The sequence below is a fragment of the Orycteropus afer genome, unplaced genomic scaffold (assembly GCF_000298275.1).
Source record: "Orycteropus afer afer isolate SDZICR_OR568_19922 unplaced genomic scaffold, OryAfe1.0 scaffold00047, whole genome shotgun sequence".
Lineage (NCBI taxonomy): Eukaryota > Metazoa > Chordata > Mammalia > Tubulidentata > Orycteropodidae > Orycteropus > Orycteropus afer.
The window spans coordinates 834,757-845,042 of record NW_006921634.1 but is presented as its reverse complement, the minus strand read 5'-3'; the positions used below and the strand labels follow the sequence as shown (position 1 = coordinate 845,042).

Here is a 10,286-nt window from a genome sequence, read left to right as displayed (position 1 = left end):
TTCTGATATAAGGAGCTCTGATGGCATAGTGCTGAAGGCATATGACTGCTAACCAGAAGGCTGGCAGTTCAAACCCACCAGCCACTCCTTGGAAGTGGGCAATCTACTTCCATAGAGATACTGCCTTAGAAACCCAAGGAGGGGTCACTATGAGTTGGGATCTACTGGACGGCAGTGAGTTTGTTTTGTTGTTTTTTGATTTTCTGATACGTGCTGAAGTATGAACTCCTGGTTTGGAAGATGTCCAAAAAAAATTACTAGAGATGTTCAAAATACAGCTCAAAATATGACAGCCTCTTCAAAGAGTCAATTTTTTTTTTTTTTTTTTTTTGATTTGGGTGCAAATTTACAAAGCAGATGCATTTCACTCTCAATAGTTTAAGCATATTTGATTCCACGGCCCCAATTACAATCCCCAACCTCCTCCTCTCTCTTCTCTGTGACGACACCTTCCCTGTGCCCTTCTTATCTATGCATTCCTGTCTGTTCAGCTTTCCCTCTATGTGAATGCTGTCCCTCTAATGTTTTATGGCTGATTGATCCAAGGGATGCATCTCTCTAGGTTAGGTGGGTGTATCTCCCTGGGGTAGGTATTCTCCTTGTAGGCATTTCTACCATTGAGCTGAGAGACAATCTAAAGTGGCGTGAATTTTAATGACGTGGGTAGAGTAAAGCCTTTGGGACCTACATTTGCTCATGTGGTAAGATTCAAAGTGAGAAGAAAAAGCAGAAAAACATCCATTAATAACCAGAACATACTCACTGCTGTTGAGTCCATTCTGACTCATAATGACACCTCCTTGGGTTTCCAAAGTGATATCTCTACGGAAGTAGACTGCTCAGTCTTCCTTTCGAGGAGTGGCTGATGGGTTTGAACCACCAGCCTTCTAGTTAGCAGTCAAATGCTTTAGGCACTAAGCCACCAGAACTTCTAACAAGAACATAGAATGTATAAAGTATGAACCTAGGAAAATTGGAAGTTTCCCATTCTGCAGGAGAAAAATGAGGCAGTCTGCTTCTGTAAAGATTTCAGCCTTGGAAATGCTCCGTTCTATAGGGTCATTATGAGTAGAATTGACTAGACAGCAGGCGGGGTATGTTTTGGTATAGAAAGATTAAAGGAAATGGCTTACTAATTTGTAGATGCTGGCAAATCCCAAGACTATGGGTCAGACATCAGGATGGAGGCTTCTCCTGATGAAAGTAGCTGCAAGGGCTGATGAATCCAAATCAGCAGGTCAGACAGCACGCTGGTGGCTCCTGGTCGCTAGAGGCTGATGAATCCAAGATTGGCGTGGAAGAGGGCAGGTTTCAAGTTCACAGGCTGGGGAAGCTAAGGAATCCCAGTATCAACACTCAATACAGCAGGTTGCTTGCTCAAGTCCCAAGAATTGGAGGTGAGATGACGACAAGCTTGATGCTGGATCCACAGTGAACAAAAAGCCAGAGAGCTTTGCCAGAAGTTACCTATATGTAGGCTGTAAGTCACGCCTCTGAGGAAACTCCTTTTCAACTGATTGGTTGTTCCTAGTAGACCTCATTATTGAGGCAATTACATTATATCAGATCTCATCATGGAGGTGATTATGTTACACCAGATTTAAAGGATAATTGTATCATTACATAAATGTCAAACCACATCATAAATCCACCACGAATTTGTCAGTTTGTCTTACTGTGGTGGCTTGTGTGTTGCTGTGAGGCTGGAGGCTTTGCTATCAGTATTTTGAATGTCAGCTGGGTCACCCATGTTGGATAGGTTTCAGTGATACTTCCAGACTAACATAGACTTGGAAGAAGGAAAGGGCCATCCACAACTCAAAGGTCTGATACAGTGCTGGAAGCTGAGCCTCTCAGATTGGAAGACACTCAAAATACTACTGGGGAAGAGCTGCCTCCTCAAAGTAGAGTCGACCTTAATGATGTGAATGGAATAAAGCTTTGGGGACCTTCATTTGCTGATGTGGCACCCTCAAAATAGGAAGAAACAGCTGCACACATCCACTGATAATCAGAACATGGAATGTATGAAGTATGAATCTAGGAAAACTGGAAAACTCCAAAAAAAAAAGGTGTTTTTTTTTTTTTTTTTAAATCAGAACATGGAATGTATGAAATACGAATCTAGGAAAATTAGAAGTTGTCAAAAATGAAATGGAATGTATAAAGATTGATATCCTTGGCATTACTGAGCTGAAATGGACCTGTTTTGTGGAAGGCTGAAGTGGAAGGCCGAGGGGGCCCCTCACTTTAAACTTGTATAAGTTTAATAGATTTATCACGTTAACTTTAACACATTAATCATAGTGACTTGCTTACCATTTTTCCCTCCCTTTTGCTTTCTTTTTTAAAAAATTGAATAACCAACCTCTTTACAGATGCTGAGTTTTTAGGTTTGCTATTTTCAGTTATACATTCTTCAAAGCATACTGTCCCACTTCTGGTTTCAGCTGAGAACTGCAGCACATGAATCAAGACCACCCTGGGAAGAGGGACACTGAGTCTTGAGTAACCAGGGAGGAGAACAAAGACTTTCCTGGCAGTCCAAGGGATTTTCAACCCTCTTCCCATCTCCCTATGTAATCATGTTTACCCCTTCGCCTGGGGAGACAGGCATTTTAGGGAAATAATTCTAACTCCTTGAATATCGATAATAAGTCTTTTCACTTTCCTGATTCAACTTGTTGTGATCATTGGCTTTTCACAACAGGGGGTAATTGTTCCCACAACAGTTTTGGCCATTTTGAACCAGACAATCATATGAGCATCTATTTTGGGAAGGATAAATTGAAGAGGAATGGTGTGACATTCTTTGTCACAAAGAATATTTTGAGATCTATCTTGCAGTACAGAGCTCTCAGTGATAGGATAATATTCATACACTTACAAGGAAGACCAGTTACTAGCCAAAGATTAAGAAAGTGAAGATTTTTACCAACTTCTGCAGTCTGAAATTGACCAAACTTGCAATCAAAGTGTATTGATTATTGCTGGTGATTGGAATGCATAAGTTGGAAAAAGAAGAATCATCAGTAGTTGGAAAATATGGCCTTGGTGATAGAAAAGATGGTGAAGATCACATGATAGAGTTTTGCGAGACCAATGATTTATTCATTGCAAATACCTTTTTTCAACAACATAAGTGGGGGCTGTACATATGGACCTTGCCAGACAGAATACACAGAAATCAGATTGATTACATCTATGGAAAGAGGCAATGTAGAAGCTCAATATCTTCAGCCAAAACAAGGCAGGGAGCTGACTGTGGAACAGATCATCAATTGCTTGTATGCAAGTTCAAGCTGAAGCTGAAGAAAATTAAAACAAGTCCATGAGAGCCAAAATATGACCTTGATTATATCCCATCTTCATTTAGAGACCATCTGAAGAACAGATTTGAAGTACTGAATACCAGTGATTGAAAACCAGATGTGTTGTGGGATGACATCAAGAATATTATACATGAAGAAAGTAAAAGGTCATTAAAAAGACAGGAAAGGAAGAACAGAACAAAATGAATGTCAGAAGAGACTCTGAAACTTACTTTTTTTTTTATTTTTTAAAATTGTTATTTGGGTGGAAGTTTACAGAGCAAATTCACTTTTCATACATCAGTTCACATATGCTTTGTCTTGTGACATTGGCTACAATTTACCACAATGCAACAGCTCCCCTCCCACTTCCTCCCGATAGTTACTTGTTCCTTGTGCCCATCTCTCCATGCTCTCCTGCCCCCTGAGCTGTCTCCCTGTGCATAAACAGCCCTTCTTTCTCCCATGATTATTCTCCCCAAGAGGGGTATGAAATTTACTCTTGAATGGAGAGTAGCTAAAGCCAATGGCAGAAATGACAAGATAAAAGAGCAGAACAGAAAATTTCAAAGAGCAGCTTGACAAGATTAAGTCAGTTATTATAACGAAATGTGCAAAGAACTGAAGTTAGAATACTACTAAAAGGGAAGAACATGCTCGGTATTTCTCAAGCTGAGAGCTGAAGAAAAAATTCAAGCCTCAAGTTGCAATACTAAAGGATTGTACAGGCAAAATATTGAATGATGCAGGAAGTATCCAAAGAAGATGGACAGAATACACAGAGTAACTGTACAAAAAAAGAATTGGTTAATGTTCAGTTATTTCAGGAGGTGGCACATGATCAAGACCCAATGGTATCGAAGGATGAAATCGAAGCTGCACTGAAGGAATTGGTGAAAAACATAGCTCCAGGAATTGATGGAATGCCCATTTAGATGTTTCAACAAATGGATTCTGCACTGGAGGTATTATTAGTCTGTGCCAAGAAATTTGAAAGGCAGTTACCTGTTCAACTGACTAGAAGAGATCAATATTTGTTTCCATTCCAAAGAAAGGTGATGTCACATAATGTGGAAATTATCATTAATATCACACACAAGTAAAATCTTGCTGAAGATAATTCAAAAACAGTTGCAGCAGTATACTTACTGGGAACTTCCAGAAATGTGGGCTAGATTCGGAAGAGGATGTGGAACAAGAATTATCATTGATGAGGTCAGATGGATTTTGGTTGAAAGCAAAGAATACCAGAAAGATATTTACTTGTGTTTTATTATTATTATGCAAAAGCATTTGACTGTGTGGTTTGTAAAAGATTATGAATAATCTTGCAAAGAATGGGAATCTCAGAGCACTTAATTGTGCTCATGAGGAACGCTGTTGTTTGAAAAGAACAAGGGGATACTGCATGGTTTAAAATCAAGAAGGGTAGGTCTCAGCCTTGTATTTTTCACCATACTTATTCAATCTGTATGCTGAGCAAATAATCTGAGAAGATTATATATGGACTATATAAAGAACATGGCATCAGGATTGGAGGAAGACTCGTTAACAAACTGTGATATGCAGATGGCACAACCTTGCTTGCTGAATATGAAAATGACTTTAAACACTTACTGATGAAGGTTAAAGACTATAGTCTTCAGCATGCATTACCCCTCAACATAAAGAAAACGAAAATCCTCACAACTGGCCCAATAAGCAGCATCACGATAGAGAAAAGACTGAAGTTGTCAAAGAGTTCATTTTACTTGGATACATAACCTAACACCCATGGAAGCAGCAGTCAAGAAATCAAACAATATATCCCACTGGGCAAATCTTCTGCAAAAATCCTCTTTAAAGGGTTAAAGAGCAAAGATGTCACTTGGAAGACTAAGGTGCACCTTACCCAAGTTATGGTATTTGCAACTGCCTCATATGCATGTGAAAGCGGGAAAATGATTAAGGAAGGAATTGATGCTTTTGAATTGTGGCATTGGCGAAGAATACTGAAAGCACCCTGGACTTCCAGAAGAATGAACAAATCTGTCCTGGAGAAAGTGCAGCTGGAATGCAGTTTGGAAGTGAGAATGGCCAGACTTGGTCTCAACTACTTTGTTCATGTTGTCAGAAGGGACCATTTCCCGGAGAAGGATATAACGCTTGGTAAAGTGGAGAGTCAGTGAAAAAGGAGAAGACCCTTAAGAAGATGGATTGACACAGTGGCTGCAATTATGGGCTCAAGCACAGCAAGGATTGTGAAGTGGTGCATGACCAAGTAGTGTTTCATTCTGTTGTACGTAGAGTCACTATGAGTCAAAGCCAACTTGATGGCAACTAACAGCAACACATCACAAATAACTGCCAAACCACTGAGAATCACAGCTCAGCCAAGTAAACACATAACTTTAGCCATGAGAGAGATTGAATCAAGATGTATGGATAATTACAGGTGATTGGAATGTGAAATTAGAAACTAGGAAGAAGGATCAGTAGTTGGAAAATACTGCTTTGTTGATAGAAATGACGTAGGAGATTAAATGATTAAATTTCTGTTAAGACCAATGACTTATTAATAGAAAATACTTTTTTTTAACATCATAAATGGCAACTACAGTTGTGGAAATGAACTCTGGTGGTACAGTGGTTAAAGCATTTGGCTGCTAACCAAAAGGTCAGTGGTTCAAACCCACCAGCTGCTTGGTGGGAGGAAGATAAAGCAGTCTGCTTCCATAAAGATTTATAGCATTGGAAACCCTACGGAACAGGTCTACTCTGCCCTGTAGTCTTACTATGAGTCAGAATCCACTCAGTGGTAGTGGGTTTGGTTTCATATATATGGAACTTGCCAGAGAGAATGCCCAGGAATCAAGTCAACTACATCTGTGCAATGATATGTGGAGAAGCTCAATATCATCAGCCAGAACAAGGCCAGGGGTCAATTGCAGAACAGACCATCAATTGCTCATATGCAAGTTCAAGTTAAAGCTGAAGAAAATTAAAACAAGTCCATAAAAGGCGAAGTATGACCTTGAGTATATCCCACCTAAATCTTGAGACCTTACAATCAATTTTTATCTTTGAGCTTATTATTGCAGTCACTGTGTCAATTAATCTCATTGAGTTCTTTTTGATAATTCTCAACTAAACATGATGTCCGGGAGCTCTGGTAGTGAAGTGCCTAAGCACTTGACTGCTAACCAGAAGACTGGCAGTTCAAACCCACCAGCCACTCCTCAGAAGGAAGGTTGGGCAGTCTACTTCCATAGTGAGACAGCCTCGGAAACCCAAGGAGGGGTTGCTATGAGTCGGGTCTGACTCGATGGCACATAACAACAACAATAACAACAAACATGATGTCCTTCTTCAGGGATTGGTCCCCCTAAAAACACATCCAAAGTATCTGGGACAAATCTCACCATCCTTTCTTCTAAGGCCCATTCTGGCTGTATTTTATCCAAGACAGATTTATTCATTCTTCTGGCAGTCCACAGTATATTTAATATTTTTTCCCAATACTTTAATCCAAATGAATCAGTTATTCTTCTGTCTTCCTTATTCATTGTCCAGCTTTCACATGCATATCAGGCTACTGAAAATACTATGGCTTAAGTCAGACACACCTCAGTGCTCAATCTGACATCTATGCCTTTTAACACTTTAAAGAGGTCTTTTGCAGCAGATTTGCCCAATGGAATACATCGTCTGATTTCCTGACTGCTGCTTCCATGGATGTTAATTTGTGGATCCAAGTGAAATGAAATCCTTGACAACTTCCATCTTTTCTCTGGTTATCATGGTATTACTGATAGTTCAGTTGTGAGGATTTTTATTTTCTTTATGATGAGGTGTAATCTCTAGTGAAAGCTGTTTTCTTTGATCTTCATCAGTAAGTGCTTCAAGTCTTTACTTTCAGCAAGCAAAGTTGTGTCATCTGCATATTGTAGGTTATTAATGAGTCTTCCTCCAATCCCAATGCTGTGTTCTTCTTCATATAGTCCACCTTCTCAGGTTATTTGTTCAGCATATACATTGAATATCCTTAAAGTGAAAGGATAAAACTCTGATGCACACCTTTCCTGATTTTAAACCACAGTTTTTGGTTCTGTTTGAACAACTGCCTCATGGTCTATATGCAGGTTCCTCATGAGCGCAATTAAGAGTTCTGAAATTATCATTTGAAGTGTTAGCCATTATTTCTCTTTTGGCCATTGGCCTCTCAGCCTGGCCTCTGCCCTGCTCAGGAAAGTGTTACAAAGCTCTTTTAACTCTGCTGATAGGTAAGCCTAGGTGCATCCCATTCTGCCAGCAAGTATCCTACCCAAAGGCACCCAGCTTTCTTGTTCTGTGGGCCAGCAAGTCTGCTGTTCTGTCTCATACCTCTTGGTTCTTTGGCTGGTCATCTTGGTGGTCTCAGTCAGTTGTCTGTCATCTTTCTGTGATGGAGGTCCAGTGCAGGGATCTTGGGTCCAAGGATGTACTCCAATTATGGTTCTTCTCTCTTGATGGCAGTGAGATCCCCCCTTCTGCCTCTTTTGTTATTGTTGTTGTGATGTGCCATCGAGTTGGACCCGACTCATAGCGACCCCTCCTTGGGTTTCCGAGGCAGTATCACTACGGAAGTAGATTGCCCCATCTTCCTTCTGAGGAGTGGCTGGTGGGTTTGAACCGCCAGCCTTCTGATTAGCAGTCAAGTGCCTTAGCCACTATGCTACCAGAGCTTCTGCCTCTAGGAGGACTCATTTTAAGCTTAGCAGAATAACAAAGCTAACCAATCCCCACATTAGAGTTCCATACACCTCATTTGCATGGTCCCACACCCACAAGTGTGCCATGTATCCTATTTACATTATTCACAAGCTATCCAATCCCCTTGGTAGGCCATAAGCACCATACATTTGCATAGTTTGACCCACTAATCTGGTGGGAATCACAAAGACCATGGCTAGAAAAGCCACCCAAGTAATTCACTATACCATATACACAGTAATTAATCAATTAAACCAAAAAACAAACTTGTTGCTATTGAGTCTATTTCAACACATGGTAACTCCCATGTGTTACAGAATAGAACTGTTTCACAGGTTTTTCTTTTCTTTTTTTAGCTGTAATCTTTATGGAAGCCAATATCTAGAATTTATCTGCATTACCACATAATAGGTATGAACTGCCAACCTTTAAGTTAGCAATTGAGCACAAATCATCTGGATCCCCTATTGTTATTAGGTGCCAATTCTGACTGATGATGACCCCATGTGTGACAGAGTAGAACGGCTCCATAGGGTTTTCTAGGCTTTAATTTTTATGGAAGCAGATTGCCAGGTCTTTTTCCCTGGGTGGGTTTAAACTGCTAACCTTTTGGCTAGCAGCCAAGTGCTTAACTGTTTGTGCCACCAGAGCTCCTAGGGACTGTTAATTAACCAATAATATTTATTAAACATTCATTTATTACCTTCCATGCTAACCAGAAGGCTGGCGGTTCAAACCCACCAGCCACTCTTTGGAAAGAAGTTTGGGCAATCTACTTCTGTAGTGATACTGCCTTGGAAACCCAAGGAGGGGTCACTATGAGTTGGATCCGACCCGATGGCAGTGCATTGTGTGGCTGCATATGTGCCCACTACTGTTTAGTCTCTGCAGATATGACTTCTACGACAGATCTTAAATATACCTTGACATAGGTAGTATGACATTATGTATTTTTTACTCAGGTTAAGGAATAATGCAAATGCAGCTAGAATTCTGATTGAGAATGCACAATCCTGCGGGGTGGTTAGATGGCATTTTGATAAGAAAACTCAAGCCTTTACAAGGTACTATTTTCAGTGCACCCTGATAGTCATATTTTGATCAAGACTCAACACTTCATAAACAGCATGGTGAATGTTAGTCATGGGCTTTAATTGGCAAAAAATATTGACTTGTTAACTGGAATGCTGAATGTGAGAAATGGATTTTCCTGATGAAATTAAAGGCATTCAAGTCTCTGATTAAGCTAAAATATTTTAGAGGCACCTCCCACCTTTGAATGAATAAGGATTAAGAATCCTGTGAGGGAATGAACATACCAAGTGTTTTTGAGGATGTGGAGGAATTGGAATTCTCATATACCTCTGGTGGAAGAGTATAATGGCACAACAGCTTTGGGAAACAGTGTAGTAACTTCTTGAAAAGTTAAGCATACACCAACATGATCCAGCTATTTGACTCCTAGAAATTTACCTGTGTTAGGCTGGGTTCTCTAGAGAAGCAAAACCAGTGAAGCTTATCTATATATGTACAGAGAGAGAGAGAGAGAAATTTATCTTAGGAAAATGGATCACACACTTATAAAAGCTGACAAATCCCAAGTTCTTGGATCAAATGTCAAGCTGGAGGATTTTCCCGACTCATGCAGCTGCAGGGGCTGACAAGCTCAAGGTTGGCAGGCAGTATACCAGCTGTTGACTCCAATGAATGATGAATCCAAGATCTCTAGGCCAAATGGTGGATTGTTCACTCACAGAAGAGTGTCTCCTTTTCCCAGGATGTCCATAAATACATTGGAAGCAGGCCACAGCTCTAGGAAAATTTCCTTTCAATGGATTGGCTGCTCAAAACATATACATCCGACCTCATAATGGGAATAACTCACATCACAACTGCTTAAACCACTCAGAATTGTGGTCCAGCCAAGCTGACACACAACTCCAACTATCACATTACTCAAGGTCAAAATAAAGACTTGTACTTGAATGTTCATAGCGGCTTTAATTATAATTGCCAAAACTAGAAACAACCCAACTGAATATCAACAAGTGAATGGATAAATGAATTGTGTTATGTTCATACAATGGAACATTATTCAGCAATAAAAGAGGGAACTACTGATACATGCACCAATGTGGATGAAACTTTAAATAACTGTGCTGAGTAAAAGAAGACAGACAAAAAAAAAATGTATGTACTGTGTAATTCCACTTATAAAAACTCTAGAAATTGCAAACTTATCTA

The 10,286-nt window shown here is 40.0% G+C and overlaps 1 pseudogene; it reads right to left on the bottom strand.

The window, feature by feature from the left end:
- The window catches only part of LOC103194673, a 17,001-nt pseudogene that overhangs the window by 6,110 nt on the left and 605 nt on the right, over positions 1–10,286 (bottom strand).